Source organism: Danio aesculapii, chromosome 15, assembly GCF_903798145.1.
Source record: "Danio aesculapii chromosome 15, fDanAes4.1, whole genome shotgun sequence".
Taxonomy (NCBI): domain Eukaryota; kingdom Metazoa; phylum Chordata; class Actinopteri; order Cypriniformes; family Danionidae; genus Danio; species Danio aesculapii.
This window is the reverse complement of record NC_079449.1, coordinates 39,484,279-39,504,738: the sequence shown is the minus strand read 5'-3', so window position 1 is coordinate 39,504,738 and position 20,460 is coordinate 39,484,279. Positions and strand designations below refer to the sequence as shown.

Below are 20,460 nucleotides of genomic sequence, written 5' to 3'. Positions count from 1 at the left end.
GCCCATTAGGTAAGAGCTTAAACTTGCTGATAAATAAATTGTATGTCAGAGAGATCAGAGGCAAACTTACAAGTGAAGATGTGTAATCAGCATTAGCAACTGTACCACACACACATACACACACAGAGGGAGAGATTGGTGGTCTTTAGACTATCATGTCCCATCTAATCGCGTGAGGGATCTCGCTCGCCATCCTCACTATCTCCACAGACATAATGGAGGTCCTGTCCATCGTAATTGTGCAATTAACTCTGTAACCTTGATGCAAGGTGTGCTAACATTCATGCCCTTCACAAACGGACAATAACACCACTGAAGGTCACTCACTGTCTGCTCTGAAAGTCAACTATAAATTGAACAAATCTATTGAGTGAGATAGACACTTTGAGCTAAAACTAGTTTCTAATGGCTCAAGCTGTACATAAGTCATTGACTCGATTTTTTTGGAAAGATGTATTTTGGTTATCTAGAGCAGTGTTTCCCAACCCTGTTCCTGGAGGCACACCAACAGTACATATTTTGTATGTCTCCCTTATCTGACCCGTGTCAGGTTTTGGGGTCTTTTCTAATGTTCTGCTGAGTTGACGTGTGTTTGATTAGGGAGAGGTTGAAAATGTGTACTGTTGGTGTGCCTTCAGGAACAGGGTTGGGAAAGACTGATCTAGAGCATATTTTGAGACATTGTTTGAGAGACAAACATAACTCATTTACAATTTATTTACAACAAAATCGAAACTTTTCTTTCAACTCATCTTTAATTCAGTGGGGTTTTTTCACTTGATTTTTTTGGGTAATTTTAGCTAAATAAATTCTACCAGATTTAACAGGTTAGAGGAGACAAATTTAATACTATTATTCGGAAAAACAACATAAATTAAATATTTAGATTTCTTTTCACCTACACTGTAAAAAAATCTAACTGATTAACTGATTAAACTGACTTTCATTTTATGAACAAAGACATATAAAATATTGTTCAAACTAATTTTGTGTTTTGCAATATACTTTATATACATTAATGATTATTTATTTGTTGGTCTGTTAAATTATATATATATATATATATATATATATATATATATATATATATATATATATATATATATATAACAGTGGGTAACAGTGGGTAGCACGATTGCCTAACAAAGCTGGTTTGAGCCCCGGCTGAGTCAGTTGGAATTTCTGTGCGGAGTTTGATCCGGTTTCCCCCACTGTCCAGAGACATGGTATATGCGAAGAGAATAAAGCTGCGGTCACACTGGGCTTTGTGTGTGCAAAATTCTGTCGTACGGTGCTGCGAAAAGGTGATTAAACAAGATGATCAGACATTTAAAAAAGTGAGCTATTGGTCCATGTTTAAAATTTCTGTCCAGAGAGGTCATGTTTTGATCCTCGATTGGTCTCACGCAGTCAAAGTGATGCGATTTCGCAGGTCAGAGTTCACCAAGCTTGAACTTTGCACCGCAGGAACCTGCGAAACTTCCGGTCTGTTCGCGTTCGTATGAATGGAAGTCTATGGGAGGAAAAGCCCAGTGTGACCGCAGCTTAAGCTAAATATACAGTTGACGTAAGAATTATTAACCTCCCTGAATTATTAGCCCCCTTGTTTATGTTTTTCCCCAATTTCTGTTTAACGGAGATTAGATTTTTTCAACACATTTCTAAACACAATAGTTTTAATAAATAATTTCTAATAATTTTATATTTCTTTATTTTATCTTTGCCATGATGACAGTAAATAAGATGTTACTAGATATTTTTCAAGACACTTCTATACAGCTTCAAGTGGCATTTAAAGGCTTTACTATGTTAATTAAGTTAACTAGGGAGGTTAGAGTAATTAAACATGTTATTGTATAATGATGGTTTGTTCTGTAGACTATCGAAAAAAAAAATTGCTTAAAGGGGCTAATAATTGTGTCCTTAAAACGGTGTTTAAAAATTTTAAACTGCTTTTAATCTTTTATATTATACATACTGTGAAAATTTCCTTGCTCTGTTATATATATATTATATATATATATATATATATATATATATATATATATATATATATATATATATATATATATATATATATATATATATATATATAAGCTGTTTATGCACTGTTTATTACAATTAAATACTCTCATAGATATAGTTTTTGATCTAATTATATCAGCTTTTTTATTGATTTTATTGATTTATTTATCAAACAGTTGTGTGTGCTTTGTGTATTTTAATGCTTTTTTAATTTTGTATAATTAATTTATTTAGTTTATGTTTAATTTAAAGGTGTGTTTACATGATTACAATGTGGCAAATGCAGAAAAGTAATTTTTGTTTTATTTATTTGTTTATTAAATATATATATATACATATATATATATATATATATATATATATATATATATATATATATATATATATATATATATATATATATATATATATATATATATATGCCCTTCCAGCTGCAACCCATCACTGGGAAACATCCATACACACTCATTCACATACATAAGCAGGCAATTTTGCTTACCTAATTCACCTAAAACGCATGTCTTTGGAGTTGAGGGGGAAACTGGAGCACCCAGAGAAAACCCACGTTAGCACGGGGAGAACATGTAAACTCCAAACAGAAATGCCAACTGACCCAGCCGAGGCTTGAACCAGCGACCTTCTTGCTGTGAGGTGATCGTGCTATCATTAACAGTATTATTTCCCAAAAGAGCCTTTTGTCATAAGTGTACATTTTCAGGCCAACAGAACATAAATAAGTGGTCAAAAACAAATACAAATCTATCCAGTATTACATTTAAAAGGTGTTGAGTAAACATCCCCTCATAGTTAAACACTGTTAAAGAGTGACATGAGGTTGAGTTAAAAGATGACAGAATTTCTATTGTTTTTTAATATTACCATTATTCCATTTGCACCAAGCATCCGGATTCAAAGCGCATCACGTATGTATTGTGCGTGTGTGGTATGTGGAGGGATTTGGCTCAGGTCGGGTGTGTGTTTGGCGAGCCTGTGGCTGTTTGTTTTCAGAGGGGATCGTTAATTAGGGCCTCCAGCTGTCAGAGGTTCGTTAGTGTGCTCCGCCCCTCCCCGTGGAGCTGCCAAATGGGGAAAATGAACACATTTAAGCCAATCTGCACAGAGACAATACACCACGTCTATTACCAACTCTCTTTCACACACACACACACACACACACACACACACACACACACACACACAGCGCGCGAGCACATAAAGTCACTCGCTTTCCTCTCTCACACAACATTTATTGGTCCCACATTTCCAGGCCAGATTTTACACTGCCATTCGGCTTTAAATGTCACATGCGCCGGTATGAGGATGCGTGAAGGACCTCTGGAACGTTCTGGATTATTCATTTTTTGTAATGCAGGGTGACTCTGGTGACTTTGACCTTTGAATGCCTTTGACAGAAGAAGAAAACAATTCCTGAATGTGGCCATCGGGCACTTTTCCCCCCTCACATTCCTGGCACCCGCCATCATCTCTTTTCCCCCTTTTTTTCTCGTAATAAATCTAAACCGCAAACAGCTGTGTTGGGCCATAGTTGCATCATGTAGATGCAACTTTATAGACTTTAACCTGACAGTTCAATCATCACAATTTTTGACTGTCAATAATAAAGCTGGCTCTGGAAGTGTTTTCTTATTTAATGAATCTTTACAAAAGTCTTCATTAAAGCATTTAAAGCAATAACCAAACCAACAAGCTACAAGGTAAACATTACAAATTTGATTTGAAACACTTAAATATAAGAAAATCCAGCCTGATCTCATGAGGAAACGTGACTGTCGCTAGACATAAAGCTCTACTGGGGCACATCCCCCCCACTCCCCCCAAAAAAGCAATATATATAACTTTATACATACAGTTGAAGTCAGAATTATTAGCCCCCCCCCCCCGTAAATTATTAGCCCCCCTGTTTATTTTTTCCCCCATTTTCTGTTTAATGGAGAGAAGTTTTTTACAGCACATTTCTAAACATAATAGTTTAGGTTAACTAGGCAGGTTAGGGTAATTGGGCAAGTTATTGTATAATGATGGTTTGTTCTGTAGACTATCCAAAAAAAGTTGCTTAAAGGGGCTACTAATTTTGACCTTAAAATGGTTTTAAAAAAATTTAAACTGCTTTTATAAGACTTTCTCCAGAATAAGACTTTCTCCAGAAGAAAAAATATTATCAGACATACTGTGAAAATTTCTTTGCTCTGTTCAACATCATTTAGGAAATATTTAAAAAGGAAAAAAAAATCAAAGGGGAGCTAATAATTCGGACTTAAACTGTAAATGAAACTTAAAATATAACTGGATGTTGCTGCAATAGCCTAGTGGTTAGTGCGCCTGCATATGGTGTGGTAGCACTTCAAGGGTGTCCCGAGATCAAATCCCAGCTCTCCCAATTTGCTTCCTGTCTGATTACTGTATTATCTAAAAAAGGCAAAAAATAAATTATAAAAAAAAAAAAGTAAGGACACAAATGGAGTGATATGTTATAGGATGGGGTTTCCTGTACACTCCAAAAAAATCTGTGTTGTTGTAATCCTTCACTGCAGGGTCAAATTTGGACATTCTGATACCAATACCATTACTGATATTTGTCAATTGCATATTATTACAGTACTAGCTCAGGTTTCCCCATTAAATTTGTTACTGAATATAAATTGGATCCATTTAACAGTTTAAAAGATGTTTAGGAATAAAAAATGACTATATGAAAATTTCAACGCAATCTTATACGCAATTCGAAACATTTTGATTTAGTGGCTAATTCGTATTAATTCATAAGATCTAATTCATACAATTTAGTATGATTTGCTCATCAACCAATGAAGATTGGGTTTAGGGGTGGGGTTGGGTGCCACACCTACTTTTGTAAAATCGTACATTTTCGTACCACTGAATTCGTGCAAATTAGTTACTAAACTAACACAATGCAAAATACTTATGTTTTTTCGTGAGATCAGGCTGGAAAATATTCAGGTCATTTTTGGTTATTATTTTTTTAAACAAAAGTAACTTTTATTTGACATATTTATTTAATAAACCTAACAAATAAAGCCAGTGATGCTGCTCAATAAATGTCCAAAATAGCCAATGGTTTTGTGCCAGAGCTTAAGAAAAGAGCACACTAGTTGCTTTTCTGATGCACATCAATCTGTACATCTTAGACCTAGGTATGAAATTTTGTACAGAATATATTTAGTTTTTTGCAAGTATTTAATGATTTTGCTCTGAGAAAAACAACTTATTTCCTCCATGGAATTAATAAACCATTGGTATCAGCATTCTTCATGTTTATTGCCGATATGCCAATAACATGAAATGAATCCAACATCGGCTGAGAAACATCAACAGTGTATACATTGATGCAGTTGTTGGCTGAATCTATAAATACAATAAGTTTAAAGTTCATTGAGAATAATGCATCTACAACTATGGGAGTAAGAAAGGGAATAGTTTATGGAATACAACCAAAATTACAATTTATTTGATTGCATAACTATAAATGATGGTGCAGTGGTTAGCACTGTCGCCTCACAGCAAGAAGGTCACTGGTTCGAGCCCTGTCTGTGCCAGTTGGTATTTCTGTGTGGAGTCTGCATGTTTTCCCTGTGTTCGCATGGGTTTCCACCGGGTTCTCTGGTTTCCCCCACAGTCAAAAGACATGCGGTAAGTTTTTCTATAGCCGTATATTGTTTATTTAGATATATTAGTCACTACCAAATTAGATATTCTTCCTGGGGTCCAATAAATGAAGTGATAAACTTACATGAAATCATCATGAAAACCAATACCAGCATAACGATTACTTCATTCATTGTGCTTCTTGCGGGTGGGCTAAACTAAAACTCATTTCCGCCAAACTGCTCTTCGCATTTAAATGGTGGAATTTACTTTACACTATACAAATTGATTAGTTACTTTATTTAAAAAAGTGACTTTACAAGTTGACTTTACTTGTTGTATCTTGGAACTGTTAAGTTGACTTAATTTCTATAATTATGCACATAGATCATTTACTTAAATGTAAGGCAACTAGTTTACTCATTTCTTAAGTGGTCACACTTTAAGGTTCCATTAGTTAATGTATAAACTAACATGAGCTAAGTATGAACAAAACTTGTACAGCATTCATTAAGATCGACATTTACTAACGCATTATTAACATCCAAATTCATGCATATTAGTTAATGCACTGTGAGTTAACATGAACTAACAAAGAACAACTTTATTTTCACTAACTAACTTTAACTAACATAAACAAATACGGTAATAAATGCAATGTTCATATTAGTACTGTAAATACATTAGGTAACATTAACGAATACGACCTTACTTTAAAGTTAACTAATAACTTTTTACAGTGTACAGCATTATGGGTAATATAGTTTTTTTACACTTTTTTTTTTAATTTGTATGTAAATTTTGCAAGTCAATGGTAATTGTCAACATAACACTCTATTCTTTGTAGAACACAACATTTTCTACAATGGACAAGTCATTGTTTATTACTCTAGTTTAAATGCAGTTCACGTTAATAACAATGACTATGAAGAAAACTATAACAATTGAATCCACAGAAATCGACAAAAACATTGTATTTATCATATGCATTTGCTGCAGTTCATGTCACTTTAAAGTAAACTGTATATTTTGTTTCTATAAAATTATTGTCATTAAAGTTATTGACCTTTGTGAACAGACATTTACATTTCAAACATTTGTGCATCACATTCCATATCTTTTAAAGCAATTTAGTAGATTTTGAGTGAGAAACATTTGTTGGATCACGTAACACAAAACCTTAAATAAATAAATAAATAAATAAATAAATAAATAAATAAATAAATAAATAAATAAATAAATAAATAAATAAAAAGTTTAAAATTAAGTTTGTTTATTTTATTTACTATCAAAATATAAACATTTTAAATAATTGTATTTTGAGAGCTGGTTTTATTATTATTATTATTATTATTATTATTATTATTATTATTATTATTATTATTATTATTATTATTATTATTATTATTATATGGGGGTGGCATGGTGGCTCAGTAGTTAGCACTGTTGCCTCACAACAAGAAGGTCGCTGGTTTGAGTCCCGGCTGGGTCAGTTGGCATTTCTGTGTGGAGTTTGCATGTTGTCCCACAGTCAAAGACATGCGCTGTAGGTGAATTGAATAAACTAAATTGTCTGTAGTGTATGAGTGTGTATGAATGAGTGTGTATGGGTGTTTCCCAATACTGGGTTGCAGCTGGAAGTGCATCCGCTGCATAAAACATATGCTGGAATAGTTGGCAGTTCATTCTGCTGTGGTGACCTTTGAAGCAGAGACTAAGCCGAAGGAAAATGAATGAATAAATATTATTTTTATCATTATTTTCCCAATATGTTGTCCGTGATTCATTTTGTTCTTCAAACTGAAGAGAAAAACAAAGAATCAATATTTTTTAAGCAGAAAAGTCACTTCTTTTTTCAATCTAATTCTAAAGGTCTAGTTTGTTCTCTTGTAAAAATTTATTTTGCAGTGAACTTGGCCTCGATGACTGCTAAATTTGCAGCAATCTTCACAAATTACTTGTGAGAACACTCATATTCCTGCAAGGGTCACAAAAGCTATAAAGTCAAAGTCATATGTCAGCCATATGTCACTAAAACGCATCTTGAAAGCCTGAAAAGTCAGCTTCAAAAGATTACAACAAAGTCATGCATAAAAGAAAATGTCAATAATTTAGCATCTCTACGTACTTCTTTGAGGCAAGAGCATTTCAAGGTACTGTCTAATAGCAGTAACTGCAGAAATGATGCTATTGCGTGTAACATTCAATTATGTTTGCTTCTGAAATTATAAAGCCAGCATCTTTGAAGTGCAAATAGTTGAGCAACACACACACACACTCATATTACATATATATAATGTATAAATATAAATATATATATATACTGCATGTAGGTTTCCATCAATATATGGAGCCGTTTCCGCAGAATACTAATTTGTCTTCACATCTCTCTGCATTTGAAGTCCGGCATTAGGAAGTCAGATGTTGTCTTGTTTTCTTCGAAGGCTGATAAATCAGCTCTGGTCAACAGCGTTTCTCTCTCTAGCTATCTCATTTAACTGGACTCGGCTCTTGTGGTTTTGCCCGCTGACCTTGGCGGCTTCCCATCATTCCCAGTCCAAGGTTCCTCTCAAATCCTGCGAGCTGGAGGCTGCATCTTCATCTTCACCTGCCCCATTAATTATCAAATGGAATCAATACTTCATTTGATTAGATCAAACTGACCCAACGCACGCTCTCCTGACCCGCAGCGCTAAAATGCAGAGCGGAAGAGATCTGCTCCTCTGAGATCCCACATATGTCGCTTTTTTTAGTCTTTTGAATGTAGATATACAAAATCAGCATTCTGTGGAGCATTCAGTGCCTGATGAAGCGCACTTGTTTCACACTAATGAAACTTTACACTGTTTACATTGTATAAAGTGCTTAGAAACAAAAAAAGACCTGAGTTTAAAGGAAATGTTAAACCATAATACAGCATCCAATGGATTCAATGACAGATAAATATTTTTTCACTGTTGAATAATTTGATTGGACTTGTTAAGAGTTGGATATAATAATAATAATAATAATAATAATAATAATAATAATAATAATAATAATAATAATAATAATAATAATAATAAATAATAATAATAAAAACAACAACAACAAATATAACAACAACAATAATAGTAACAGTAATAACAATATAATATTAATAATAATAATATTAATATTAAATAATAATAAAAAACAATAACAACAAATATAACAACAACAATAATAGTAACAGTAATAATATAATAATAATAATTATTATTATTATTGTTATTATTATTATTATTATTATTATTATTATTATTATTATTATTATTATTGTTGTTGTTGTTGTTTTTGATTTATTAGTATTTATTATTAGTATTATTATTATTATTATATTATTATTACTGTTACTATTGTTGTTGTTGTTATTTTTGTTGTTGTTGTTTTTATTATTATTATTTATTATTATTATTACTATTGTTGTTGTTGTTGTTTTTGATTTATTATTATTGTTGTTATTATTATTATTATTATTATTATTATTGTTGTTGTTGTTGTTGTTGTTGTTGTTGTTGTTGTTGTTGGTGGTGTTTATTATTATTATTATTATTATTATTATTATTATTATTATTATTATTATTATTATCAATATTATTGTTATTGATGTTTTACTATTATTATTATTTTATTATTATTATTATTATTATACATTTTTATTTAAAACTCCAAAAAGAAAGTTGACAGCATATCTATGGATTGTAATATTTTAGCTTCTTTTTAAAAATAAGATTAAATCAAGAGAGAGAAAAAATTCTATAGACTATAATAACTGTCTCAAATTCATACCTGCCAGCACTGATCATGTTGAACATGTCTATGAAGAAAAACATAAGCATTTCAAAATATTCAAGAATTTAACTAAAATAATACACAATGTATGCAAAGCAAACAGCATATAAAGGACCATGCAGGCACTCACTGTAATAAATGCTGGGTTCCACACAATTCATTCACGTTGTCCAAACACCAATCAATTAAATTAACTTAAACTTAAGTGAATTCAACATAAAACAATTAAGTTGTCCCAAAAACATCTCAAGAATTGAATTGTTTCAGCTCATTTTAAATAAGTTAAAATTTATAACCAGCAGCAAAACTTTTTTTAGAGAGAGAGAGGTGAACGGGTACAGAAAATTACAAACAAAATCCCTTTTTCATTCATAGAGTTTTTCTATTGGCTATAACAACTGTCTCAAATTTGTATTTCACTATGATTATGTCAATGAAGAGAACAGTATGTACTGCAAAATATCTATGACTTCATTTTACTATAATGCATATATAAACGCAGTGTATATGTGAAACACACACAGTATAATAACCATCCCTAAAGGCAGGGAACGAATACTGAAAACACACAAACAGGTCAAACAGGCACCTGCGGCCGTAAAGGTGATGTCAGAGAAGCCTGAAGTAAAACTGCTGTCACATCCGTGCATTTAAATATGCCTGTTCATTAAAAGCACCAGGGCAAATTAGAATACCATTTGCATTTTAGTGAGAATCAGAGGATATCGCTTTATGGTTACATAGAACGTACATTTCTTGCTTTATTCAGCATGCACAACTGCAGGACATTTGCTTAAGTCACATAAAACTTGAAGTAGACAAGTTCGACTCGTGCTGTATTTGAAAAGAATTATTTTTTTTGCATTAAGAAAATTATATATACAGTTAAAGTCAGAATTGTTAGCCCCCCTATATTATTAGACCCTTGTTTATTTTTTTCCCCAATTTCTGTTTAAGGGAGAGAAGATTTGTTTAACACATTTCTTCACGTAATAGTTTTAATAACTCATTTCTAATAACTGATTTATTTTATCTTTGCCATGATGACAGTAAATAATATTTTATTAAATATTTTTCAAGACACTTCTATACAGCTTAAAGTGACATTTAAAGGCTTAACTAGGTTAATTAGGTTAACTAGGCAGGTTAGGGTAATTAGGGAAGTTATTGTATAACGATGGTTTGTTCTGTAGACTAAAAATATATATAACTTAAAGGGGCTAATAATTTTGACCTTTAAATGTTTTTTTTTATTAAAAACTGTTTTAGTCTAGCCAAAATAAAACAAATAAGACTTTCTCCAGAAGAAAAAAATATTATCAGACATACAGTTTCCTTGCTCTGTTAAACATAATTTTGGAAGTATTTAAAAAAGAAGAAAAAAAAGGGGGGGTGGGGTAATTCTGACTTCATATATATATATATATATATATATATATATATATATATATATATATATATATATATATATATATATATATATATATACACACACAACTGTTATTTTTTGATAGCTCAGTTAAAATTGAATGTTAACTTTTGCTTTAATTAAAAACAAATGACAAATATGTTGTTGAAATTAACACCAGTTAAGATTAACAAATAGTTTTGAAGTATTTTTAATGTTAGTTCATGGTAACTAATGCAATTAAATGAAAAATGTATTGTAAAGTGTTATCAGTTAAACGTTTTTACATGGTGTACATTTCTTTGTGTGTTAGTTTAATTGGATTTCTTCACATTTCGTGCTACTTTAATGCAAAAAAAGGTTTGCTGAAATGAAGCAAAGCTTATATATTTGTTGTAATTATCTAAAACGTTATATACAATAATAATTTAAAATTTAAATGCCTGTAAATAAACATTGCTTTAGATTTGTGGAGTTTTGGTCAATTGTTTATGTATAACAATTTAATTAATATACTATACGCTGTAAAGAAAATGATGGGTTTGATTTGTGTTGGGACAACGTGAAGTAATTAAGTTAACTCATTAGTTTTTAGATGAAGATTGAAAGTAAAACAATTAAGTTGTTTAAAAAAAAAACAATCTCCCAAGAATAGTGTTGTTTAAGCTCATTTTAAATAAGTTAAATAAGTTCCTGAGTGCACTTTAAAAATGCTGGGATCCACACAATTCCGTCATGTTCTCGCAACACAAATTGATGAACTTAATCATTTTTATGAGTTTAAGTGGATTGAACTTAAAACAGTTAAGTTGTCCCTCAAAAAACCTTAAGAATTGTGTTGCTTCAACTCATTTTGATTAAGTAATTTGAACAAGCAGCACAAGTCATTTTTGAGTGTGTATAGTCAAGATTCTTTAATTATTGCTTAAGTTTATAAGGAAATTATGTAAATATATATAGAGAAAATAGGCATAACTGTCTCAAATCAATTTATATGTGTACATACAACATTTTTTCTTGTATTTCTATTCATTTTGGCACCAAATGTGACTTAAACATATATCTACCCCTAAAGATATTTTCATATATATTTCAAATATATTTCATTCTCACTTATCTCGCTTTCAAAAATATACAGACAACATGTGTTCATCTGTCAAACTCTGATGCTTATACACTCAAAAAAACATTCTGCTGCTTGTTCAAACTACTTATTTAAAATGAGCTGAAACAACACAATTCTTGAGATTTTTGAAAGGACTGCTTAATTATTTTATGTTCAGTTCACTTAAATTCTCTAACAACAAAACTATTAAGTTAAATCAATTGATTTGTGCTGCAACAACTTCAAGGATTTGCATGAAACCCAGTATTTTTTAACGTTCATGTTCAGATTATCAGACGATTTTAAGTGTGCAGAAGGTCAAAAGCAGTTGGTAAGATGCCATCTGAGTGACTGCAGAAGAGTGAAGGTCTGTATATCGACAAGGGCTCTTGTTTGTTTGTGTGTGTTTATAAGGGCATATCGATGTGTGTGTGTGTGTGTGTGTGTGTATGTTGAGTATATAAATATCCGCGCGTGTCCCTGCAGATCTGCGTGTGAGTGGCAGGAAGTGGTTATGTAAGGAGTCACAGTGGGCTGCAGTGGACAGCCTGACCACAGATCAGGTCAACCAAGTGTGACACCAACAGCTTCTCACTGACACCTCGCTGACACTGTCTGTCACCAGGCCTGTCTGTCCCGTTCAGAGTGTGTGTGCGTGTGTGTTTTATGGTCCTATAGCTCCATCGTACACACCTGCAGAACTTCTATCAATTCTCAATTCACGTTCTCTTCAGAGATGCCCTGATGTCTTACGCATATGCGGATTCAGTCTTTGGATGTGCAGCGTTTACTAAATAGGCGGCTCACGTTCTTTTACATGCGCAATTTTGATTGTGATTAATATTTATACTGTGAAATGATAGTAACATTGTAACGAAGTTTTAAGAGTCTAAATGAACATTTAAATTTGTTTCTGTCAAAATTAGCTATTAGTTTTAGGCAACATAAAAACTTCACTGTAAAAAATACTGAGTTCCACACAATGGATTTGTGTGAGATAACATGAAGCAATTAAGTTAACTTTTTTAAGTTAAGTTTTTACCTATTTAAGTGAATTGAACATAAAACAATTAGGTAGTTTCAACGAAATCTCAAGAATTGAGTTGTTTTAGCTCATTTTAAAAAAGTAGTTTGAAAAAGCAACATTATTTTTTAAATGTGTTCTAAATAGATTATATTAGTAAAAATATATCACTGTATTATCACTGCATGATATTAAACCATCAAAAGACATTTACCAGTCAGGTAAGTTAAAAAAAAAGAGCTATACAAGGGCTCATTTTCTGCTTTTTACAGCATATTCAGGCAAATACATTTCACGTGAACGCTGTAAAAAATGCTGGGTTCCACGCAATTCCTTAATGTTGTCCCAACACTAATCAATTAAGTCAATTGTATTTAAATGTAAGTAAATTGAACAAAAAACAATTAGGTTGTCCCAAAAAAAGCTCAAGAATTAAGTTGATTTAGATAATTTTAAATAAGTAGCCTCAACAAGCAGCTGAAATATTTTTGACTGCAACAGGTGGATTTTTAAACTAATATGAATCTATTTTTCAAAATCCTCAACTTGCAAAACGAGAGGAAAACTGCAAACTAACTTCTATTCTCCTAAAACTAAAGCCGCAAAGTCCCAAGCAAGTTTCTCGCGCTTGCTTTTTGTGTTTCTTTCCCTGGAAACTGCTGCCATAGTGAGGGTGAAAAGTGCCAAAATAATTTCTGTCTCTATAGTTTCAGCTGTTCAACAGCCATTCCACAAATAAATGCAATGATTTTTCTTTTTAGTGGATGAATCTATCTGAAATAATACGTATTGATATTTGGTCACAGTGTTACATTGTAATTATATTGGAATAACACAGTTATTATTGTGTAAAATGTGAAATTATTTTATGAGCGTGTCTGAAAATACACATTATTACTAATATATACAACAAAATCTAAAGACGTGTGACAAATTTGGAACAGTTTTGTTAGCTAAATAATAATAATAATAATAATAATATAATAATAATAATAATAATAATAATTTTATTACACTTTTCACAATATTAGTTAGCAATTTACAAATAGTCTCAGCAAAAAAAGTTATATGTAAAAGTTAAAAGCACACCAAGCTGAATTAAATCCAACATTAAGCCTAAACCGATGAAGGAAAAGGTTAATATTTACCTCATTCCTAATACAAATCCAGTCATTAAGAAGAAGCCGTTTAATCCAAAGACATCAGATAACAGAAGACTGCCGCCTACCATTCACTACCTTCCCCAGAACACAGCGTCAATGCAAAGCACACTAATCTTGTAAAATCCACTAATTAAGTGAGAGATGATGTTTGAAAGCGAGCCGAGGCGGTCCGCACAATTAACCCCAGCATTCCTCCCCTGCGCTCCCAATACCTCCGTCATTGAGGGGGAAAGACAAGTGCACTTATGAGCAAAGTGTCTTTCCCAAAAACTTTCCCAGGAAGGCAAGCCCCCCATACAGGCGCAAAGCTATCAACAAGTTTAGGGAGGAAGAAGCTCAAATCTTAAAAGTTGAAGCTGTCAGATGTGACAGTCTGGCATGTGTTCATAGAGACCAGAACAGGAAGAAGTTGTGTTTTGCTGATGTAAACGGACTCACCTGATGTGCATGTCCACCTCCGAGCAGCTGTTTGGGTGGCAGATGTTTCCCTCCTCCTCTTCCTTAGAAGTCTTGGACCTGTCCTGATCAGAACCCCGAACCCCGAACCGCGACCCTCCCCTTTCGACTCAGTCCACGTTCCAGGACCCCTCGCGCTCACATGCAAACACACACTCTCACACGGGGGGGTGACAAGGGGGTCAGACGGGGCCAAGAACAATCCCAGCTGCTGGCACAAAAGAGCAGGCGAACACACAGCGGTCTGCAGCCGCAAGAGTGTGTGCGTGTGTGAGTGTAGCGGCAGCAGCGGCGGCTCTCTCCTCCCTCACTTTCCAAGCGGGATCGCCTCAGATATGACTGGAGTTGGAGGATGCGAGTCTGTTTCCTTCTCTGGCGTGCTCCCTGCGTTGGCTCTCTCTCTTTCCTCGTTCTTTTCTTTTCATTTCCTCTTGGGAAAGCTGCACGCACCGGTCGTCACTTCACCCGCTCCCTCTCTTGGTCCCTCTCTCTCTCTCTTGCCTCAATCGCTAGTAAATATAAAAGAAATGCTTGTACGGCCCCTACCTCTCTCTCTCTTTCACTCTCTCGTTTCTTTCTCGTTTACACTCCCTCCTCCCCACTGCCCTCACTTTTCTTTCTCACTGTCAAAGCTGCCTTTCAAATGCTGATTAGCACACAGAGTAAAAGAGAGAGAGAGAGAGAGAGAGAGAGAGAGAGAGAGAGAGAGAGAGAGAGAGAGAGCGAGAGAGAGAGGAAAAGTGGAGTTATGGCTAGCATTTGGGCTAGGATTCCGTCACATTCGACTTGAACAACACTTCGCTCAGACAAACACATACTTCAGTCTCCATCCTCAGTGAAAGCGTTCTACCGATATCATCTCACCCTACGGGTTGGCTCGCCTAAAAAACATTGAGCGAATAAACCCGCTCGGACTGTTCCGCGCACCCGCGCCCCTCTCCAACCCCTCCCCACTTCGTTCTTCTTGCCCTCAAACACTACTCAGAATATTGATACATCACCCCCTCCTCCTTTCTTTCCTCCGTTTCTCTCTCTCTCCATCACTCACTTTCTCCGCTGAATACTGATAGGCTGTCTAGTCCGTGGTCTGGGTTTCAAATTCTCATTCTCTCTCTCCTTTTTTCTTCCGCACGCACAAAAGCTCCCCGCAACATAAAGGCATATAACGGCAGAAGTTAATGCACTGAGCACAACATAAATTCACTTAAGCACCATTTCAGATTACGCCAAGCCAAAAATTGGTGTAAGAGCTCCGGAAGGAGGATAAAAGAATGCATGCGGCTATAAAACGCAGAGGGGCGATGGGATAGGAGAAAAACAAAGAAGTGCGTGGAAAATCTGTTAGAGAACTCTTACTTTGGCTGTTGTCAGGGAGAGGGCGACGGGACAGTCCAGACCATAGAGGACTCCCTCGGAAGTTTAAACAGCTGATGGCAAACTTGGCACAGGCAAATGAAACTGGAGGGGCACAAGTCTCTTCTTTTTTTTCAGGTCATAAAATAATTTAGTTCTACTTTATATATTCTTCAACTGCTGTGTAAATAAAATTTTTCGGCTATTGAGGTAAAACATGGGTAAGGTTGAAGACCGGTTTATTGGTGTGGGTAGATTCAAAGGTTCGTCAAGAGATAGAAGTTGAAGTTGAAGATAGAAAGTGTAGTTATAGATATAGATGTCGCATAACGTGCTTTGGACAATGGGATGGTCCAGACCATAGTGGACCCCCTCAAATGTTTAAACAGCTGATGGCAACTTGGTACAGGCCCAAGAAACTGGAGCTCAACAAACCTGTTGTATTGCAGGTCCTAAAACTATTTGGTTCTACTTTATATAGTCTGTAAATACAATTGTTGTAGTTCAGTATACGCAACTTTTCTACTAATAAGGTGGGACACTAGTAAGGTTGGAGACCAATTTAGTAGTATGAGTAGATTCAAGGGTTTGTCAAGGGGTAGATGTTGGTTCAAAAGTGAAATTGTAGAATATAAATAACAAACATAAGATTTTAAATGTCCCATCAAGTGCTTTGAAATGTATGTGCATTTTTCATTCGATGTTTGATGTGATCTCAACTGAAACATGAAGGCAGGGCAGGGCATATACTGTTCAGGGGTTGGACAATGAAAATGAAATGCCTGATTTTAGACTGCAATGATTTATTAGCATGGTATAGGGTAGAGTTTACCGACCTATTCCTGGAGATCTACCTTCCTGCAGAATTCAGCTCCAGCCTTGATCAAACACACCTGCACCAATTTATTAGGACCTAAAGCATCACTTGATATTTACAGACAGGTATGTTTGGTCAGGTTTACAAGTGAAATCTGCAGTAAGGTAGCTCTTCAGGAACAGGTTTGGTGACTTCTGGTGTAGGGTCTCCTTTTGCAGCCAATACAGCATGAATTTATCTTGGGAGGCACCATTTAAGATTATGCCAAGCCAAAAATTGGCATTGGAGCTCCGAAGGAGGATAAAAGAATGCATGTAGCTTTAAAATGCATAGGGCCGATGAGATAGGAGAAAAACAAAGAAGTGCGTGAAAAATCTGTTAGCCAACTCTTACTTTGGCTGTTGTCAGGGAGAAGACGACAGGATGGTCCAGACCATAGAGGTCCCCCTCGGAAGATTATACAGCTGATGGCAAACTTGGCACAGGCACATGAAACTGGAGAGCCACAAGTCTTTTCTATTGCAGGTCCTAAAACAATTTGGTTCTACTTCATATAGTCTTCAACTGCTGTGTAAATAAAATTGTAATAGTTCAGTATATGCTTTTCGGCTATTAAGGTGGGACATGGGTAAGGTTGCAGACTGGTTTAGTGGTATGGGTAGGTTTAAGGGTTCGTCGAGGGGTAGAAGTTAGTTTAAAAGGGTAGGTATAGATGTAAATCTGCATTTTTCATTTAATGTGAAATGCGTAGAAAATTGGTTAGCCAACTCTTATTTTGGCTGTTGTCAGGGAGAAAACAACAGGAAGCACCATTTCAGATTATGCCAAGCCAAAAATTGGCATAAGAGCTTCAAAGGAGGATAAAAAATGTGTGAAATAAAATGCAGAAGGACAATGGTATGGGAGAAAAACAAAGAAGTGCGTGGAGAATCTGTTCGAGAACGCTTACTTTGGCTGTTGTCTGGGAAAAGACGACGGGACAGTCCAGACCATAGAGGACCCCATCAAAAGTTTAAACAGCTGATGGCAGCCAGTATCTTCTATTGCAGGTCCCAAAACAATTTGGTTCTACTTCATATAGTCTTCATCCACTGTTTGAATAAAATTGTAATAGTTCAGTATATGCACTTTTTCGGCTATTGAGGTGGGACATGGGTAAGTGGTGTGGGTAGATTCAAGGATTCGTTGAGGGGTAGAAGTTAGTTCAAAAGTGTAGTTATAGATGTAAATGTTGCATGAAGTGCTTTGAAATGTGCACTTTTCATTCGATGTTTGATGTAATCTCAACTGAAACATGAAGACAGGGCAGGGCATATACAAGGATTGGACAATGAAAATGAAATGCCTGATTTTAGACCACAATAATTCATTATTATAATATAGAGCAGGGTTCACCAACCTGTTCCTGGAGATCTACCTTCCTGCAGAATTCAGCTCCAGCCTTGATCAAACACACCTGCACCAATTAATTAGGACCTAAAGCAGCACTTGATAATTTCAGACTGGTGTGTTTGGTTTGGTTTAAAAGTGAAATCTACAAGAAATATTCCAAGATGGCGCGGACAATGGCGCAGATGATGATGGTGCTCTGCAGCAGTTTTTGTTAGTTTGTTCTGTCTTGAGTCACATTCCTACAATTAGTTTCACCAGAGATGAATTGTTGGACATTTAGGCGCATACACCACCAAATATTTTTCCAAACTTGGATTTAACCTATGTTCTGTTGGACGTTGTAGTCGGCGGAGCCGCACTGCTGCTCAAATGCTCTCAAGTGCACAGACGAGTAAAGCGTGCAGGCGCACTTGTGAAACTCAGACAGCGCGGATTTCGGACCGCGTTGCCTAGCATCCATCTGCCAAATCTCCGCTCTCTACCCAACAAAACAGACAAACTCATTCTGCTTTCTCAGACAAACAGGGATTTTCTGCATTCAGCTGCTCTGTGTTTCACGGAAACCAGGCTGAACGACACCATACTAGTCAATGCGCTTCACCTACCAGGCGATCAGTTGTTCAGAGCGGATCACGACGAAGAATGGACACGGAAATCGCGCAGTGGCGGGACGTGCTTTTACATCAATGAAAGGTGGTGTACAGATGTATGAGTTTTAAAGAAGATGTGCTGTCCAGATCTCGAAGCACTGTTTATTAACTGTAAGCCTTTCTACTCCCCGCGCGAGTTCTGCTCGTTCATCCTCGTCAGTGTTTACATTCCTCCGCACGTGCACGCGAGCCTGGCGATACAGAAACTAGCTGATCAGATCACAGGGATAGAGCAACAACACCCGGACTCTGTTTTAATCATTCTCTGGGATTTTAACAAAGCAAAACTGTCCAGTGAACTGCCAAAATATAGACAGCATGTTACCACATGTCCCACAGAGATAGTAATATATTGGATCGCTGCTATACCACAATAAAGGATGCATACCGCTCCGTCCAACGAGCAGCTTTGGGACACTCTGACCATTGTTTGATTCATCTCATTCCAACCTACTGGCAGAAACTGAAAACAGCCAAACCTGTATTAAAATCTATGAAAAGATGGACTAACGAAACAGAGTGGGATCTACAAGCCTGTTTCGACCTCACTGACTGAAGTGTTTTTGAAGCTGCTGCAAACGATCTGGATAAGTTCACAGAGACTGTAACATCTTATATCAATTTCTGTGAAGACGTGTGCATTCCTACCAGGACTCAAGTCACATACAACAATGACAAACCATGGTTCACTGTAAAACTCAGACAGCTACGTCAGGCCAAGGAGGTTGCTTACAGGGATGGGGAGAGGGCCTTGTATAAGCAGACCAAATACACACTGGAAAAGGAGATCAAAGTCGCAAAAAGGAATTATTCTGAGAAACTAAGGAGTCAGTTCTCTTCCAGTGACTCAGCATCTGTGTGGAAAAGTTTGAAAAACATTATAAACTACAAGACACCATCCCCCAGCACTGTAGACAACGAACAACCTGAATGAGTTTTACTGCCGGTTTGAGAAAAACCCCCACACCCACTCTGAATTGCTCTTCACGCCACCATTAACACCTCCACCACCCCTTGCCTCCCCCATACCTGCACTTCAGTTCAGTGACGATTAGGTGGCCAGGTCTTCCGGAAACCGAAGACAAAAAAAGCACCAGGCCCAGATTTTATAACACCAGCCTGTTTAAAATCCTGTGCTGACCAACTGGCCCCTATCTTCACCCTGATCTTCAACAGATCACTGGAGCTGTGTGAAGTGCCCTTCTGCCTCAAACGCTCCACCATCATCCCCATCCCAAAGAAACCCAAACTTACAGGACTAAATGACTACAAACCGGTGGATCTTGTTTGTTGACTTCAGCTTGGCGTTTAACAATATCATCCCAAAACTTCTCATGCCCAAATTAACTCAGCTCTCTGTGCCCACCTCTGTCTGTCAGTGGATCAACAGCTTCCTAACGGACAGGCAGCAGCTGGTGAAGCTGGAAAAATTCTTATCTAGTATCCGCACAATCAGCACTGGCGCCCCCCAGGGGTGTGTCCTCTCCCCACTGCTCTTCTCCCTGTACACGAATGACTGCACTTCATAAGACTCCTCTGTCAAACTCTTGAAGTTTGCAGACGACACCACACCTATCGGGCTCATTCAGGACAGTGATGAGTCTGCTTACAGACAGGAGGTTAAGGAGTT

The 20,460-nt window shown here is 35.7% G+C and overlaps 1 protein-coding gene across 1 annotated transcript in view; it reads right to left on the bottom strand.

Moving 5' to 3' along the window:
- npas1 (neuronal PAS domain protein 1) overlaps window positions 1-14,886 on the bottom strand; it is a 97,876-nt gene extending 82,990 nt beyond the window's left edge. Inside the window, exon 1 of the mRNA XM_056474103.1 lies at window positions 14,601-14,886. The gene's annotated coding sequence lies outside the window, so the exon portion shown is untranslated. The remainder of the gene's footprint in view (window positions 1-14,600) is intronic.
- Between the last annotated feature and the right edge of the window lie 5,574 nt (window positions 14,887-20,460).